The following is an 18,413-nucleotide window of genomic DNA, read 5'->3' as shown; positions in this document are numbered from 1 at the left end:
CACCCCTCACACTTACTGGTGGCGCTTCCACCACATACGCTACATCGCCATCCTCCAATTCATCCTCCATTTCATCCTCCATCATCAAGGGTGCTGATCGTTCAGACTGATCCCCCAGAGATTCCGTCAGAGTCGGACTGCCACAAACACAGGGTTTTAAAGAGGTACGATGAACATGGCGGAGCTTACCAAGGTCATGTACAGGTGCTACTGTATACACGGACCCACCCCCCCGGGGTGCCCGAACTACCTGATATTTTATCGAGCTCCATAAATCCTGGATTTTATGTCGTCCCAAGAATCCATGCTCTCGCAGATAGACCAATTGGCCCTCCGCCAAAGGCTGCTCTCTAACCCTTTGATCAAACTTGGCCTTACGATTTAGAGCTGCTGCTTGCAGCCGCTCTCGGGCACCCTCAAAGGCCACTTGGAGACGAGCCTGATGCTCTTCCACCCAATGGTGGATTCTACCAGACACTGGCTCTTGCACTCGGCCAAGCAAGAAATCCACCGGCAGTCTCGGCTCCTGCCCAAACATCAGAAAGTAAGGGGTTTCACCCGTGGCCTGGTGGGGAGTTGTATTATAGCAGAATATCACCTGGGACAAACAAGAAGCCCAGTCCCTCTTTCTCCCAGTGGGCAACGTCCGCAATAAATTGTGCAAAGTCCGGTTAAACCGTTCGCACTGGCCATTACTGGCTGGATGGTATGCCGTGGTGCGAGACTTACCCACCTGATAGAGGCTACATAACTGCTGAATGAGATGGGATTCGAAGTTCCGGCCCTGATCAGAATGGATCCGCCCCGGAACTCCAAACTTATAAAACCACTCTTCCACCAAAACACGGGCCACGGTTTCTGCTCGTTGATCACGAGTAGGTATTGCCAATGTGAATTTACTAAAAACATCCGTCATAACCAGCACATTTTCGTGCCCAGAATGGGAAGGCTCCAAGACTGTGAAGTCAAGGGCCACGATCTCGTTTGGACGGGAGGACAGTAGATGTGCCATGTAACTCCGAGCAACTGGTGCAGCCTCCTTGGCTTGCTGACACCGCTCACATCGCTGTACCCAATGTGCTACATCGGCCGACATCCCTGGCCAATAGCAACGTTGTCGCACCAACTCCAGGGTTCGTTCAATGCCTTGATGCCCATGACACTGATGTAATTGGGTCAGTACCTCAGTCTGTAACACAGCAGGCAGCACCAGCTGTAGCACCTCTTCACCGCCATCGGGACGGCAAACCCGTCGATATAACAGGCCGTCCTGTTCCTCCAGACGGTCCCACTGCTGAAGCAGCACCAAGATCAGCTTGGACAATTGTCGTCGCTCTTGAGGCCCTGGGCCTCGCCCTTGACGCCAATACTTAAGGGCTGCACCAATTGTGGGATCCTCCTCTTGCAACCGCAACAGTTCGGGCCCAGATCGACTTGGCAACGCCTGCACAGCCCTCACAGTGGTGGATAAGGCTGAACTTACAGTGGTGGTCCGCCTCAACAGTTCAGGGACTAACGTTCCTAACTGACTATTGCCTTCCAAAGGCTGCCCTCCTGAAGGCAACCGTGATAATGCATCCGCATTCCGGTTGGACATACCTGACCGGTACTGCACCTCAAAATCAAAGGCTGCCAGCTCAGCCGCCCACCGCTGTTCGGTGGCGCCCAATTTTGCGGTTACCAAATGACTCAGCGGGTTGTTATCTGTGCGTACGATACAATGATGTCCCAATAAGTATTCACGAAACTTTTCGGCCATGGCCCATTTTAAGGCCAAAAACTCCAGCCGCATGGAGCTGTATGTCGCAGTATTACGCTCCGCTGAACGAAGACTCCGGCTAGCATAAGCCACTGGTCTCACCTTGCCATCAACCTCTTGGGACAGCACCGCACCTAGCCCTACATGGCTGGCATCGATCTCCAAGATGAACGGAAGTTTAAAATCTGCATATGCAAGGATGGGTGCGGTGGTAAGTTTTTGTTTCAACGTCCGAAATGCTCGTTCACACTGTTCGGACCACAACGCCCCCAACTCCTGTCTACGATTACTCACCTTCCCTTTACCTGCCTCGGTCACTAACCGATGCAACGGCACTGCTATCTGGGCAAACCCTTCTACAAATCGCCTATAGTAGCTAACAAAACCTAGAAAGGTCCGCAGCTGTGACACAGTTTTGGGACAGGGCCACTGAGCTACGGCCTCGACCTTACCAGGATCTGTAGCTACTCCTTGGGACGATATTACATGTCCCAAGTACTGCACCTCTTCCCTAAAGAAGGCGCACTTTTCCAGCTTAACCTTGAGGCCAGCAGCTCTTAGGCGTTCCAGTACCATCCTTAACCGTTGCAGGTGGTGTTGCACGGATGAGGAATAGACAATGATGTCATCAAGATACAACAGGACCGACTGGTGTCGCTGATCGCCAAAGAGCCGCTCCATCAAGCGCTGGAAAGTGCCTGGGGCATTGCACAGGCCGAAGGGCATACAGTTCCATTCGTATAACCCAAAAGGTGTACAAAAAGCAGTTTTATAACGATCAGATTCAGCAACAGGGACTTGATTATACCCGCTGGCCAGATCTAACGTGGTAAACCAGCGAGACCCTGTTAAAGAATCTAGTGTCTCTTCAATTCGCGGCAATGGAAAGGAGTCTTTTCGAGTCTTAGCATTTAGCTGACGGTAGTCTACGCACATGCGTAGGCTACCATCCTTCTTCTTAACCAAGACAACTGGAGAGGCATATGGACTGCAACTTTCACGAATCACTTGCGAATCTAAAAGCTGGCTGATATGGGTCTTAACCAACTCATATTCGGATGGAGGAATTCGTCTATAGCGTTGTCGGACTGGAGTCTCGTCAATTAGCGGAATTTCATGAGACAGGAGGTCAGTACCCCCGACATCCCGCTCACCAGTGGAAAACACACTCTGGAATTCCAAGAGGAGAGCCCTTACCTGTTCCTGCTCCTCGTCCGACAACCCTTGCAATTCAACATTTTTAACCTGCCCTACTTCTGACGCAACGATCGTGTCACAGGTCGTTATCTGAGCATTTGCCAGCGATACCTCGGTCAGCCCAACAGGGGAGTCAACTAGACACACTTCCCACAACCTCCCAAGAATGGTTGTGGGATATAAAACAGCATCAAGAACCCCAACATTAATGACAGGCACAGAAACTGTCCCACTCTTAACACGCACTAAGGGTGGGGAGGCTATTAAGCCAGCTGGCAACCCAGTCTCAAGGGGCTCAAATAACACAATCTTATCACGAAATATGGATGAGCACGTTGCGGTTATGAACTTTAAGGTGCCGCCTGGAAGACGACACACTCTACGACCCCGGACTTTTACATTACCCCCGCAAGTGAGAACACCATCAACCCTTTGGCAAGTTTGAAAAGCCTGAGACAATTCCACCTCATTCGTCATTAATGGCAACTCAAACAGGGTGGATCCATACTGTCCGAGAAGCTCCCTGTAGCAGCGCCCAAGAACATTCATCCCCAGAATACCAGGGATGCTAGAGCTGCCACCTGGAGGATCACGAACCACAAGTATTCCACACTCTGATACCAAGTGACCACACAGCTCAATGTCCAGTTCCATGTACCCAATGTAAGGAATTTCGAGTCCATTGGCGGCTCTGAGCTGCAACCAATGGCATGACTGTAATCGATCCTGGCCCCACGGTTCAAACCAAAGCCTAAAACAACTTTCTGTAATGGTTGATACCATGGAACCAGTATCTAACAAACAGGGTACTGAGACACCCCCCATGGAAACAACAAGATGTGGGCATGGGGAGACTAAACGAGACACGGATGTGTCATCCTGTAAAACACGGGAGCCACGCATACCCCCAACCGAACTGTGACTCTGCAGCACGGTGGGGACTAGTTTCCCGACTGGTTCGGGAAACTAGACCTAACTGGCCTTGCGTCGCTGGACGAATCAGCCTGGGAACGAGTAGGCGGGCCGGGAGAATGATGTCGCCAATTACACTCACGGGCAAAATGACCGGGCTGCTGACACCGTCGACAAATCACAGAAGTGGGACGTGGCGAATGACCACGTAACTGGGTACTTTGGCTTCGGGTTATAATTTGAGTAAGCTGGTCAAGCTGCTTTTGCTGCTGATTAAACATTTCCCGTAATTCAACCAATTCAGATGGGCGATCCCCATGCTCTGAACGAACCCCAGTATCGCCTTGAACCCCACATTGAATTCCCCGCACCAGTGGAACAGATTGACTTCGCCCCCTGGCACCACCCGGCATCCCCTCTCGTTCCCAGCGAATAGCTTCCCCTCGCACGTCCAACAGTGTTGCAGCAGGCTGACGTCTAACCAGTTGTTTTAATTCTCGACGTAATGCATTATCTAACACACCTTCAATGAATTGGTCTCTTACTACACTGTCTGCATTTGGGATGGTATGTGGGGCTTGTCGTTTAAGTCTATCAAATAGACCCAACAATACCAGGGAGAACTCTTGTAGTGTTTCTCCCTCCAATTGTCGGCGCGAATAAAAAACCTCCAGCAGAGCAATATAGGATTCTGCACAACCATATAACTCACGCAGTGCTGAAATAATTCTTTCTGGATCATCTTTATCAATGCTGGGTCGATATTTGATTTCATCCCGAGCCTCTCCTTCGAGATGGTCAAACAAAAAGAAAGCTTGTTCAGCAACAGTCATGGTTCGCATACGCATACACGCCTGAGCTTCTTCGACCCACTCTTCAATGCCTACACCAGACCTACCATTAAATTTTGGACAACGCCGTTCACGGGGAATAAACACAAAGCGCTCAACGGTACCGACATTTAGGTCGACAGAACTAGGAGTTACCGGCCGTGACACACTACTAGAGGCTGCGCCAGGATCAAGCAACTCAACCGGTGCCCGTTCCTGTCGCAGTCTCTCATTATCAGCCTTCAACTGAGCCACTAGTTCTCTCATTTCCTGTAATTCAGCCTCCATAGCTAAATTTGATTAGGGGTACTTACCAGACGAATCTCCACTGTATTGTCACAATCTAGAAAACACAAAAAAACAAAAAAAAAACACAATGTCTCTGAATCTGTACAGCAGCCACAATACCCTGCCGACTATACGCCAAATGTGGCTGTGCTGTTGTCGGGAATTTAACCCAGCGCCAACTATGGCAAGAAATATAGACTACGCCACCCCGGAAACTGGCCGGGGACCTACCGGTATACAACTGTATCACCAGCACACAGATACGTGGTGGCTGAGACAGATATCAGACACAGTACACAGAATTCAACAATTTATTCAAAATCACTAATTTATATATACACAATTTATTATTTTAATAAGCACTAAAAAAAGGGATAGGCATGGATCATAAAAATATGAAAGACAAACAATTTTCCGATTTCAGAACTGGGGGACTCAAGTTACTTATCCAATGAACACAGCAAACACTTGTGCTCTAACCACACAGCATCATCACCCACGTTGTGAACACCGCAAACCTACAGCCACACCACCACCACACACGACACTGGCTAGGACTGGTACCCCAATTCTGAAGGGAAAGGAAACAGAACAACATAAGAAACAAAATACCCACATTCATACACAGTCACATATACACATCAGGTTATTATTTGTCAGAAACACTTATCACTCGCTGCCTGACGGAAACAAGGACACCAGGTCACTGGCAATCCTCACTCACTGGTACTCACAGACTGTGGGCAACACAACAGGTTGTGACGTGTCACAGTATGCATACAAACAAAATAAAATAAAATACAATCTTAAGTAAAGCAATTCAAAAGAAACTAGTCTGACAGAGAAACGGCAGTTAAACACAATGGTTGCGTCAAACACTTAATGATTCGTCTGTAATTACCCCCCACAAAGTTAAAGTCAAATTAGTTTGAGGGCGATGAGTCACTTCAGGCCGGGAACGCTAGCGGCTCCGGTTGTCACGGTAACCCCCCAGTGCGCTACAATTAAGTCGGTCAATTTGATCAAAGTATGCAGTACCACAACATTCACCGTCCAGTAAATGGCAGAAGAGTAGTTGAAAGAATTAGCAGGCACAATGAAGGACAGTCCACCCCGCCCAGAAGCTCTCCGGTGCCAAGACTGAAACGCGTGCAAATACTCTCAAATAGACCACAAAAGCCTGCTGCAACACCTCCTGGCCCCCCGTGTCACTAAAAACACAAAACGTGTTAAATGCAAAATTTACCGCCTCAGGATCCCCAGCAAACACCTACATGTACACCTATATGAGACATACACATGTGACATACCTGCAGATAATGACTCACACCGACCCGCGCACTCACTGGCGTACGAGTTGGAGGTTTGTAGAGATAGAAGTTTATCCGCATCTAAAAAAATCTCTCCTCAGCCACACTGCTGGACATAAACACGGCGCACACAAGATGACGTCATATCCGTGACCCCAAATGACATGCTACCTGGATGTCAATCACATCCCCTTTTATACAGGTGGAATGTACCACTTTACCAAAAAAATGGTTGATCATATCACTACATTACCATTTAATGTTAATTATTACTACATATAATTTTCTTCCCCGCACCAGTGGAACAGATTGACTTCGCCCCCTGGCACCACCCGGCATCCCCTCTCGTTCCCAGCGAATAGCTTCCCCTCGCACGTCCAACAGTGTTGCAGCAGGCTGACGTCTAACCAGTTGTTTTAATTCTCGACGTAATGCATTATCTAACACACCTTCAATGAATTGGTCTCTTACTACACTGTCTGCATTTGGGATGGTATGTGGGGCTTGTCGTTTAAGTCTATCAAATAGACCCAACAATACCAGGGAGAACTCTTGTAGTGTTTCTCCCTCCAATTGTCGGCGCGAATAAAAAACCTCCAGCAGAGCAATATAGGATTCTGCACAACCATATAACTCACGCAGTGCTGAAATAATTCTTTCTGGATCATCTTTATCAATGCTGGGTCGATATTTGATTTCATCCCGAGCCTCTCCTTCGAGATGGTCAAACAAAAAGAAAGCTTGTTCAGCAACAGTCATGGTTCGCATACGCATACACGCCTGAGCTTCTTCGACCCACTCTTCAATGCCTACACCAGACCTACCATTAAATTTTGGACAACGCCGTTCACGGGGAATAAACACAAAGCGCTCAACGGTACCGACATTTAGGTCGACAGAACTAGGAGTTACCGGCCGTGACACACTACTAGAGGCTGCGCCAGGATCAAGCAACTCAACCGGTGCCCGTTCCTGTCGCAGTCTCTCATTATCAGCCTTCAACTGAGCCACTAGTTCTCTCATTTCCTGTAATTCAGCCTCCATAGCTAAATTTGATTAGGGGTACTTACCAGACGAATCTCCACTGTATTGTCACAATCTAGAAAACACAAAAAAACAAAAAAAAACAAAAAAAAAAACACAATGTCTCTGAATCTGTACAGCAGCCACAATACCCTGCCGACTATACGCCAAATGTGGCTGTGCTGTTGTCGGGAATTTAACCCAGCGCCAACTATGGCAAGAAATATAGACTATGCCACCCCGGAAACTGGCCGGGGACCTACCGGTATACAACTGTATCACCAGCACACAGATACGTGGTGGCTGAGACAGATATCAGACACAGTACACAGAATTCAACAATTTATTCAAAATCACTAATTTATATATACACAATTTATTATTTTAATAAGCACTAAAAAAAGGGATAGGCATGGATCATAAAAATATGAAAGACAAACAATTTTCCGATTTCAGAACTGGGGGACTCAAGTTACTTATCCAATGAACACAGCAAACACTTGTGCTCTAACCACACAGCATCATCACCCACGTTGTGAACACCGCAAACCTACAGCCACAAAACTCTTGCTGTCTTTTGATGTACAATAAATATCGAAAGTTATGTACGAACACCTGTCTGTTCTACTCATTTCAACTGACTAAACTGCTAAAGAATATATATATATATATATATATATATATATATGTGTGTGTATATATTTGACATACCAACTTTTTTTTTTTTTTTTTTTTTTACAGTAACGCAAATAGTTACTTTCCCTGGTAACGAGTTGCTTTTATTATAGAGTAATTCAGTTACTAACTCAGTTACTTTTTGGAACAAGTAGTGAGTAACTATAACTAATTACTTTTTTAAAGTAACGTTCCCAACAGTGCATATGACTTTTACCAACAAAAAGTGGTCTAGTCTCTGTTTGCCTGGGTGTCCACTAATGGGCTCACTTCTCCTTAGCCACTTCACCGTAGGCACTAGAATTCCGCTAGTCTTTTCCTCTCATCACAGTAATTGCACTCCTGTTAATTGCACCAGGTGCAGTAACTTTATTGTCATTAGCCTCCCTATAAATACCAGTCTTTTCCTGTTGTTTGTATGGAGTCCTTACCATTCGTATGTCCAGCCTTCTCGTCTTCCAAGATTCATCACTGTCTTCTCGTCCTCCGAGTTCCCGTTCTTTTTCCTTTCCTGTTCCCTCTTTTGTTTATTTGTTAGTTTGTCTTGGACTTCTTGTTTGGTTTTGACCTTGGATTGTTTTTTGACTATGATTTGGATTACCCATCAATAAAGACATCTGCGATTGGATCTCTCTCTCTCCCTGTGTCTCTCTGGGTCGTGATCGTCACAGAAGGACTCCATCCAAACAGATCCAGCGGTGTCTTTTCATGTCTCCTCCCCAGCCAGCATGATGGAACGGAGGGCTAAATATAAGTTAACCTCCCTCCGCCAGGAGGGTAATGATGTGGGGGCCATGGCACAGGTGTTCTGGTCCCTGGCTGAGGGCATGGGCTACAATGATGCGGCCTTAAAGGACTATTTTAATAGCGGGCTGGATGACCCGGTTCCACAAAAAGAACGGGCTCAGCTGGACACATATGGGTTCTGGGAGTTTGTGTGTTATTTACAGCATCGACCTCTGTGGGATGCTACAGCCACTCCCATCTCTTCCGGTGGGATGGCCACCAGCCCAGCGTCACTGCCCAAGATGGCCACCAGCCCAGCACCACGATGCACAAGGAGTTCACCAACCTAGCTCCATGATGCAAGATGGCCGCCAGCCCAGTGTCACAACGCAAGATGGCCGCCAGCCCAGCGCCAACACAAGATGGCTGCCGGTCCATCACCACTGCCCAAGATGGCTTCTGGTCCATCGCCACTGCCCAAGATGGCTGCCGGTCCAACGCCACTGCCCAAGATGGCCGCCGGTCCAGAGTCATGGCACAAGATGGCTTTTTGTCCAGCGCGACAGTCACAATTGACCCTCCAGAGTCAAGTCAGGTTCCTGTGGACCTTCCAGAGTTGAGTCAAGTGCCCGTTGACCCTCCAGAGTCGAGTCAGGTGCCAGTTGACTTTCCAGAGTTGAGTCAGGTTCCGGTTGACCCTCCAGAGTCGAGTCATGTTCCAGTTGACCCTCAAGAGTCAAGTCAGATTCCTGTTGACCTTCCAGAGTTGAGTCAGGTGCCAGTTGACCCTCCAGAGTTGAGTCAGGTGCTTGTGGACCCTCCAGAGTTGAGACAGGTGCTCATGGACCCTCCAGAGTCAGGGTTAGTCACCGTTAACCTTCCAGAGTCAAGTCCAGTCACTGGTGATCTTCAAGGATAAAGTCAAGTCACCGGGGTTCTTCTTGGGAGAATTCAAGTCACCAGTGATCTTCATGAACAAATACAAGTCACTATTGATCTTCGTGAACAAATGCAAGTTACCAATAATCTTCATGAGCAGAGTCAAGTCAGCATTGATCTTCTAGAATCCATTAGAAACACCATGGGAGTACCAGAGTCTAGTCATTTCTCTGTGGAACTACCAGAGCCTCTCCACGTCTCTGCTGAACTACTAGAGTCTCTCCTCGGCTCGGCTGATCTACCAGAGTCTCGTCACATATCAGTCGAACTCTCTGAGCACCCGACTGATCCTGTTGTGGCCACGGAGGCTACCCTTAACTTCTTCATGTTCTTTGTTTCAGACTTGCCCAACCAGACTTGTCCTCCTGTTCATTCGACCACATGGATGTGGTGGTCTTCTGCTCCGCACTGGGGGGCGTCTGGTTCGACCGCAAGGATGTGGTGGTCTTATGCTCTGCCCTGGGGAGTGTCTGGTTCGGCCGCATGGATGTGGTGGTCTTCTGCTCCGCCCTGGTGGGCGTCACGCTATGTCCTTCCTGGACTTGTGTTTTTTTTTTCATTCTTCTGCCTGTTTTCCACCTTTAGACCTGGCCCTCCGTCCCTCCCCCTGATCCTCTGCCGGTCCACCACCCTCCTGGACTCCTTGTTTTGTGTTGCACTTCTCTTGTCTCTGTTTCCCCATTTTACCTGGTCGTCTCGTCTCTGTTTCCCTATTCTACCTGGTCCTCTCGTCTCTGTTTTCCCCATTTTTCCTGGCCCTCCATCCCTTCCCCTGGTCCTCCGCCGCTCCACCTCCCTCCTGGTCTCTTTGTGTTTTTGGTTTTCCCTTGGGTTCGGGTGGAGCATCTGGCAGCTGCTCCGTGGAGGAGGGGGTAATGTCTCGCTGTTTAGTCTCTGTTTCCCTGGGTGTCCACTAGTGTGCTCATTTCCCCCTTAGGCACTTCACCGTAGGCACTAGAATTCCTCTAGTCTTGTCCTGTCATCACCGTAATTGCACCAGGTGCAATCACTTTATTGTCATTAGCCTCCCTATAAATACCATTCTTTTCCTGTTGTTTTGGATTACCCATCAATAAAGACATCTGCGATTGGATCTCTCTCTCTCCCTGTGTCTCTCTGGGTCGCGATCGTCACAGTCAGGTGTTGTCTGCTTCCTATACCACTCATCCTAGAGGGGTTATAATATTAATACATAAATCTGTCCCACTACAAATTAAAAATATAATTAAGGACCCAGCAGGTAGATATATCATAGTTCAGGGAATGCTATTATTTGAAAATATAAATCTAATAAATGTGTATGGTCCTAATGTAGATGACCCTAAATTCTACAACAATTTGTTTCTGTCTCAAATCTCCCTGGGCAATATATAATAGCTGGTGATTTCAATTGTAAATCCAGTACAAGATAGATCATCAGGTTTAGATAATACTCAAACTGGATCAAGAAAAACAATAAACAATTTTATTAAAGAATTAAATTTGTTGGACATATGGAGGCATTGTAAACCTAATGCAATAGATTGCTCTTGTTACTCCAGCACTTATAAATCTTTCATAGACTATTTTTTGGTTTCAGCACAACTTGTTTTAAAAATTGATGACTGTTATTATAGTAGTATAGTAATATCAGATCATGCAGCTATATCACTTGTTTATACAGATATTAAAGTTGTGAGGGATCCACCGAAATGGCGTCTTCCACCAGGATGGCTTACAGACCCAACATTAATAGATTATTTAGATAAACAAATTGACTTGTATTTTGCATGTAATACCTCTTTCTTAAACATCAGCTTGCATAAGCATGGGAGGCATTTAAGGCCTTTATTAGGGGTCAAATAATAAGTTTTACCAGCTCAAAGAAAAAAAGTACTTTAACGGAAAATGTAGACATTAGATGAGAAAATAAAAAAACTTGAAACAGATCTCTACAATAATAAAACTAAATTTATAGATGCAAAACTTGAAACAGATCTCTACAATAATAAAACTAAATTTATAGATGCAAATGCACAATTACGCCTACTCAGATCACAGTACAATGAATTGTCAGGTAACAAAGCAGCAATTCATTTAATCAAACTTAAACAATCCTACTATGACCAGGGGGAAAAACCTGGGAAACTTTTAGCATGGCGAATTGAACAATAATTAACAGAAAGGTCTATTAAACTACATTGCAGATCCAAGCGGTAAAACTATAGTAAATCCCAAAGAGATTAACGAGGCCTTTAAGGTATTTTATGAGAAACTGTATACTTCTGAGAGTACTCCCAAAATTGATAAACAGACACAATTTCTAATTAACCTTAATATTCCCAAAATTTCGAAAAGTGAAAGTAATGTATTAGATGGAAAATGAAGAGAAAAGAAATTGCAGATCCAATTAACTCTATGCAAGCTGGAAAAACGGCTGGGCCAGATGGCATACCTATAGATACTTATAAAAAAATTTCAGTCCAAATTGATTTGACCCCTTTTGGAGATGTTCCAGTAGTCTTTCAAAAATGGTCTTCTCCCTACATCCATGAGGAGTGCTCTAATAACTTTACTTCCAAAACCAGGGAAACCAAATACAAAATGTGAAAACATGCACCCAATTAGCCTTTTAAATTCAGATACAAAAATACAAGTAAAGTTCTTGCAAAAAGATTGGAGGGTTTACTCCCTCGGTGGTGGGAGAAGACCAAAATGGATTTATTCAAGAAGTGCTCAATATTTTACGTAGCCAGGGAGAGGCAAAAGATACTGCTTTACTTTATCTTGATGCAGAGAAGGCCTTCGACTGTGTCGAATGCCACTACCTATTTGAAGTGATCACACGCTTTGGCTATGGTGATACATTTTGTAGATGGGTTAGATTACTTTGCACTGGGCTCACTGCAGAAGTTTTCACCAATAATATAGTCTCTAAATCTTTTAGTATCTCTAGGAGCTTCCCACAAGGGAGTCCTCTTTCTCCTTTATTATTTACCCTTGCAATAGAACCATTCGCCATAGCTGTGAGGGAGCATAATCTATATTTATGGAATCCGAAAGGGTCATTTGGAACATAAATTAGCATTATTTGCAGATGACATTATCTTGTTCCTGACAAATCTGAGTAGCTGTCCCCACACTCCTGGATCTCATTTAAACTTTTGGTAAAATATCTGAATATAAAGTTAATAATTCCAAATCATCTTTAATGTTACTTAGTGAATCAGAGAGGGAAAATAACCAATATTATGCTTCTATCTTCAATTCAACAAATAATTTGACATATTTAGTTCATGAGGTGAATAAGATTGCTCAGATATATTATGACCCAATTCTGGAAGCCAGTACCTCATCAGTAGAATGCTGGACATCTTTACCCATCTTAATGATTAGCAGAATAAATATTCTAAAAATTAATATACTTTATTTTCTTAAAATATACTCAAAATTTCTCTATTTGTTTCAAAATATTCCCCTACCCCCTCCCTCATCTTTGTTTGCTAGAATAAGGAAATTGTTTACTAACTTTATTTGGCAAAATAAATGTCCCAGGCTACGTTTATCTTTATTATACATACCATTTGATCGAATAGGACTTAAATGTCCAAACATCCATTGCCCAATTGCGTACAATCATGTTTTATTTCTCATCTGAAAGCCCTCCTGCTTGGATGGATTTGGAATCATGCTCTATTACTCCGAGGTTACTACTGCACTTATACTTGTATTCGGCAGATTACAAATACCAAAGAAAAAACACTGACAACCCTATTGTATTGAACATGATTAATATCTGGTTCGATTCTTGTAAATATTTGAACATAAACCCCTTATGGTCACGTTTCAGTCCTGTTTGGGGTAATGTTAATTTTAAACCAGGGAAATGTGATGCAGGGTTTCAGATATTGGCTAAAAAAGGGTTAAGGGAATTGCAAGATTTTTAGAATGAGGATGAAGTATTCATGTCCTATGCAGAAATATCAACCAAATATGGCATTCCAAAGACACATTTTTTCAAATATCTGCAAATTAGAAACTTTGTATCCTTATCTCAAAATCATTCATTAGATATTCTTGTCATCTCCCCATTAGAAGCAGCAATTATAGGTCACTGTTATGACAAAGGTTCAATTTCTTCTTTGTATGAACTGTTTGTGTCCGGGTCTAATGAATCATCAGATTTTAAACTTAGTTTATGGAAAGAAGATATCAGAATCAGAATCAGAATCAGAATGAGCTTTATTGCCAGGTATGTTTGCACATACGAGGAATTTGTTTTCGTGACAGAAGCTCCGCAGTACAACAGAATGACAGCGACAGAACATAAAACACATAATAAAAGAATAAAAAATACAAATATGTAGACAGTGAATGACAATATACAAATGACAATTGTAGGCAGGTATATTACAAAATGAAGATATGTATGTACATATATATTGTGTGCAAAATTTAAGTGTATACTAAGTATGTGTGTTAGATAAATAAAGTGTGTGTGTATATAAATATAAAGTGTAGTGTGTTCGCCATTATATAAATGATTAAATATCTCTAGAGGATCGGAATGAGGCATGCAAGAAGGCTCAGATACAGACAGTCAACAGTAGCTTGAAACTCATACAATATAAATGGCTGATGTGAACATATATAACTCTGGCTATGTTGCACAAGTTTAATGATAATGTTCCTGATACCTGTATAAAGTGTAATGTGGCAAAAGGTACACTTTATCACTGTGACGGTAGTTATGGAGGACAGGAGACAAATGCAAGTACAAGGAAGTTTATTGATAGTATGATGATGATGGAAGGCCGGAGAGTGACGCAGGAACCACGATGGCAGCACAGACTGGTGAGTTGAGACGTAGAGTGCGCTGACGACGATGACAGTAATGATAATCCAATGGTGGTGAGTGTATTCCGAGCGTGAAGACAGGATCCGACAGAACGGCGACAAAGCAAGGCAGGAACAACACGAACACGACATCAAACACCAGGATCTACAAACAACGATCAGACAAACAGGAGACGAAAGACAGGGCGTTATATAGTCTGATAGAACGAGCCACACCTGCCACTGATCGTCTGATCAGCGGCCACACCCACAGGAAACAATCAACATGATGTAACATGACTACAGCTGGAGACGGTGCATTCACGAACCGTGACAGTACCCCTCCTCCTAAGGACGCCTCCTGGCGTCCCCAGCCTCTCTTACCTGTCGATTGTAATCATCGATAAGGGAATGATCCAGGATGTCCCTAGCAGGTACCCAACTTCTCTCCTCCGGACCGTAACCCTCCCAGTCTACCAAGTACTGAAATCCGCGTCCCCTCCTTCTAGAGTCCAGAATACGATTAACCAAATAAGTGGTCTCCCCATCTACGAGACGCGGCGGGGGAGGAACCGGGGTAGGCGGATTAAAGGGGGGTGAAATGCTATTTCATGCATACTGAGTTTTTTACACTATTAAAGAGTTGGATTCCCATGCTAAACATGGACAAAGTTTCAAAAATTAAGTTGTACATTTGAAGGAGTATTTTTGTTCCCAAAATACTCCTTCCGGTTTGTCACAAGTTTCGGAAAGTTTTTTTCGAGTATGGCTCTGTGTGACGTTAGATGGAGCGGAATTTCCTTATATGGGTCCTGACGCACTTCTGCCGGAAGAGCGCGCGCTCCCGTATAGCGAGGCTGAGCAGCACAGACAGTTCACTCATCAGAGCGATTCACTGATCAGAGCGAGAGCGTCGCGAAAAGTCACAAAAGAAGTGTGTTTTTGGTTGCCAGGGCAAGACAACCCTGCATAGATTACCAAAAAAAAAAAAAAAACAGCATTAAGGGACCAGTGGATGGAGTTTATTTTTACAGAGCATCAACGGAGTTGTGCAAGTGTTTTTGTTTGTTCCCTGCATTTTGAAGATGCTTGTTCACAAGGCCCAGTCTGACGACGGATTTGCGTATTGTTTATTTCTTAAGGATGATGCAATCCCAAGGAAAAAGGGTCACGATCTTGTGTTGGAACCGCAGGCGGTGAGTAAAACTGCTTCAAATATCTCTGCTTCCTTGTTAGTGCGTCCCCTCCCATGCCAGAGACTCCGGTTCGAGCCCCGCTCGGAGCGAGTCGTTGCTGCTGCTGCTTTCGTTCAGTTTCAGCCTCTGGATCTGATTCTGGATCATAAATAAACGGCTGAATCTGACTGTAAGCTATGGTTTGTTTTGGAGGATGGGTTTTTCCTCACGGTAATGTCACAGCTTCCACATGCTCTCAACACAAAAGCCTATTCGCGCTCGTGATTCTTTAGCTCCGCCCACACGTCACGCCTCCAGTCGGTCGTGTTTTTCCGGGAAAAATCGGTACAGACTATATTTCTCTTATGAATATAATAAAACTAAAGACTTTTTGGATTTATGAAGGATGCAGTACTACTCTATATGTACTCAAGATTAACAGGATATTGAGTGAAAACGAGCATTTCACCCCCCCTTTAATGGGAGAATGAAATACGGGCTTGATTTTGGATACATGAAAGGCGGGGTGAATTCTCCTGTACGTCGGAGGAAGTTTGAGGCGGACTGTCACCGGACTAATGATCTTGGTGACAGTAAACGGGCCGATAAATTTGGGAGCCAGTTTATTAGAAACGGAACGGAGAGGAATGTTCTTAGTAGAAAGCCACACCTTTTGACCCACGACGTATACGGGAGGCCTAGACCGGTGGCGATCGGTTTTGGCCTTGGTGCGCGCCCCCACTTGGAGTAGAGTCTCGCGGGCGTGAACGGAGGGGACCGCAACCTCAGATTCCATACTGGGAAAAATAGGTGGCTGGTACCCTACACTACACTCAAAACGAGATAGGCCCGTAGCAGATACTGGTAAGGTATTGTGGGCGTACTCCACCATAGACAATTGTTGGCTCCAGGAGGAAGGATTCTTGGAGACCAAACATCGCAACACCCTTTCCAAATCTTGGTTGGCTCTCTCGGTTTGGCCATTGCTCTGGGGGTGAAACCCTGAGGACAGACTTACAGTCACTCCCAGTAATTTACAGAATTCTGGCCAAAATTTAAACACAAATTGGGGTCCCCTGTCAGAAACCACGTCTATCGGGAGGCCATGTAAACGAAAGACGTGGTCTATGACGCTCAACGCTGTCTCCTTGGCTGAGGGCAACTTGGCCAAGGGAATAAAATGGGCGGCCTTCGAGAACCGGTCCACCACGGTTAAAACAACCGTGTTGCCCTGGGAGGGCGGTAATAAAATCTAGTGCGATATGGGACCAGGGTCTCGAAGGTACCGGCAGCGGTTGGAGTAACCCATCCGGGGGCAGATTGGAAGCCTTACCAGTGGCACATACCGAGCAAGCCAAAACAAAATTGTGAATGTCGCGAGCCATAAGTGGCCACCAGAATCATTGCTTGACTAAAAATCTAGTACGGTTAACCCCTGGATGGCAAGCCACATTAGAGCAATGACCCCACTGGATAACGTTGGACCTTAATCCCTCTGGCACAAATAAGCGGTTCGGTGGGCACCCGGGCGGAGGCGTTACCCCTTCTAAGGCCGTTCTGACCTTCGATTCGATCTCCCATGTTAGAGTGGGGACCACTAATGTCTCAGGAAAAATACACTCGGGAGTGGACGGGCGTTCGGAATGGTCAAAAATACGAGATAAAGAATCGGGTTTGATATTTTTGGAACCCGGGCGGTACGAAATAGTAAAATCAAAACGTCCGAAAAAAAGTGCCCATCGAGCCTGCCTGGAGTTCAACCTTTTGGCGGTGCTAATGTACTCTAAATTCTTGTGGTCAGTCCATACTATAAAAGGAACCCCCGATCCTTCTAACCAGTGTCGCCATTCCTCCAATGCCATCTTGACTGCCAACAATTCTCTGTTACCAATATCGTAATTACTTTCTGCAGGAGATAAACGATAAGAAAAATACGCGCAAGGGTGGACCTTGTCGTCTGAGGGAGAACGCTGGGATAACACCGCTCCTACCCCCACCTCTGACGCATCGACCTCCACCACGAACTGACGTGTAGGATCAGGGGTAATCAGAATGGGAGCTGAAATGAAACGGCTCTTCAGTTTCGCAAACGCAGCTTCCGCTGTGTTTGACCACCTGAACGCAGTTCTGGCGGAGGTCAAGGCGGTCAGAGGCGTGGCTAGTTGGCTGAAATTGCGAATGAAACGCCGGTAGAAGTTAGCGAACCCCAGAAACCTCTGTAGGGCCTTACGAGAATCTGGGCTTGGCCATTCTACCACAGCCTTAACCTTCTCGGGATCCATGCGTATTCCCTCAGTCGACACGATAAACCCCAAAAATGGAATGGACTGTGCATGAATCTCGCATTTCTCCGCTTTGACAAAAAGCCCATTCTCTAGCAACCTCTGAAGCACTCGTCGGACGTGCTGCACATGTTCTTGGAGAGAGGAGGAAAAAATCAATATGTCGTCCAGGTAGACATAAATGAACTGATCAATCATATCTCGCAGCATGTCATTGACGAGTGCCTGGAAGACCCCTGGGGAGTTGGAGAGCCCGAAGGGCATGACCAAATTCAAAGTGCCCTATGGGGGTGTTAAACGCGGTCTTCCATTCATCCCCCTCCCTGATCCGAACCAAATGATACGCATTGCGTATGTCCAGTTTTGTGAAAATAGACGCTCCCTGCAACCTCTCGAAGGCTGAAGACATCAACGGCAAAGGATAAGTATTCTTTACCGTGATGTTGTTCAGCTCTCGGTAATCAATACAAGGTCGCAGTGAT

General features: G+C 45.5%; 1 long non-coding RNA gene across 1 annotated transcript; it reads right to left on the bottom strand.

Moving 5' to 3' along the window:
* Positions 1–5,283: 5,283 nt before the first annotated feature.
* Positions 5,284–6,540, bottom strand: LOC127952741 (uncharacterized). Its single transcript, XR_008153036.1, has 2 exons — positions 6,297–6,540; positions 5,284–6,197 (listed from the first exon to the last, which is right to left on the bottom strand). It is a non-coding gene; the product is annotated as an uncharacterized LOC127952741 (long non-coding RNA).
* Positions 6,541–18,413: the final 11,873 nt, after the last annotated feature.

This window comes from Carassius gibelio, chromosome B3 (genome assembly GCF_023724105.1).
Source record: "Carassius gibelio isolate Cgi1373 ecotype wild population from Czech Republic chromosome B3, carGib1.2-hapl.c, whole genome shotgun sequence".
In the NCBI taxonomy this organism is placed as follows: domain Eukaryota; kingdom Metazoa; phylum Chordata; class Actinopteri; order Cypriniformes; family Cyprinidae; genus Carassius; species Carassius gibelio.
The sequence above is the reverse complement of the archived record's forward strand: the minus strand, read 5'-3'. Positions and strand labels throughout refer to the sequence as shown.